Source organism: Galeopterus variegatus, unplaced genomic scaffold (genome assembly GCF_000696425.1).
Source record: "Galeopterus variegatus unplaced genomic scaffold, G_variegatus-3.0.2 Scaffold27827, whole genome shotgun sequence".
NCBI lineage: Eukaryota > Metazoa > Chordata > Mammalia > Dermoptera > Cynocephalidae > Galeopterus > Galeopterus variegatus.
This window is the reverse complement of record NW_007753938.1, coordinates 1-311: the sequence shown is the minus strand read 5'-3', so window position 1 is coordinate 311 and position 311 is coordinate 1.

Below are 311 nucleotides of genomic sequence, written 5' to 3'. Positions count from 1 at the left end.
AGCCCCTTCAGTTTATTCACATAGTGCGCAGAGCTTGCGTTTCTTTTGTTTTTTTTTTTTTGGCGGCTAACCCGTGAGGTTCTTTCGTTTTGTTGTGTTTCTTTTCTATATAAATAAAAACATGACATTGTTTAGTTCTACTTGTGTGGTTGGTAATTTTTCCTTTTTTTTTTTCTTAATTTGAAATTTTTTTTTTCCTTTTTATCTTTTTTCGTGACCGGTAACAGGATCGCAACCCTCGGTGTCACGTCCACACCGCGCTCAACCAGTGAGCGGACTGGTCTGTATATGGGATCCGAACCCTCGGCGGG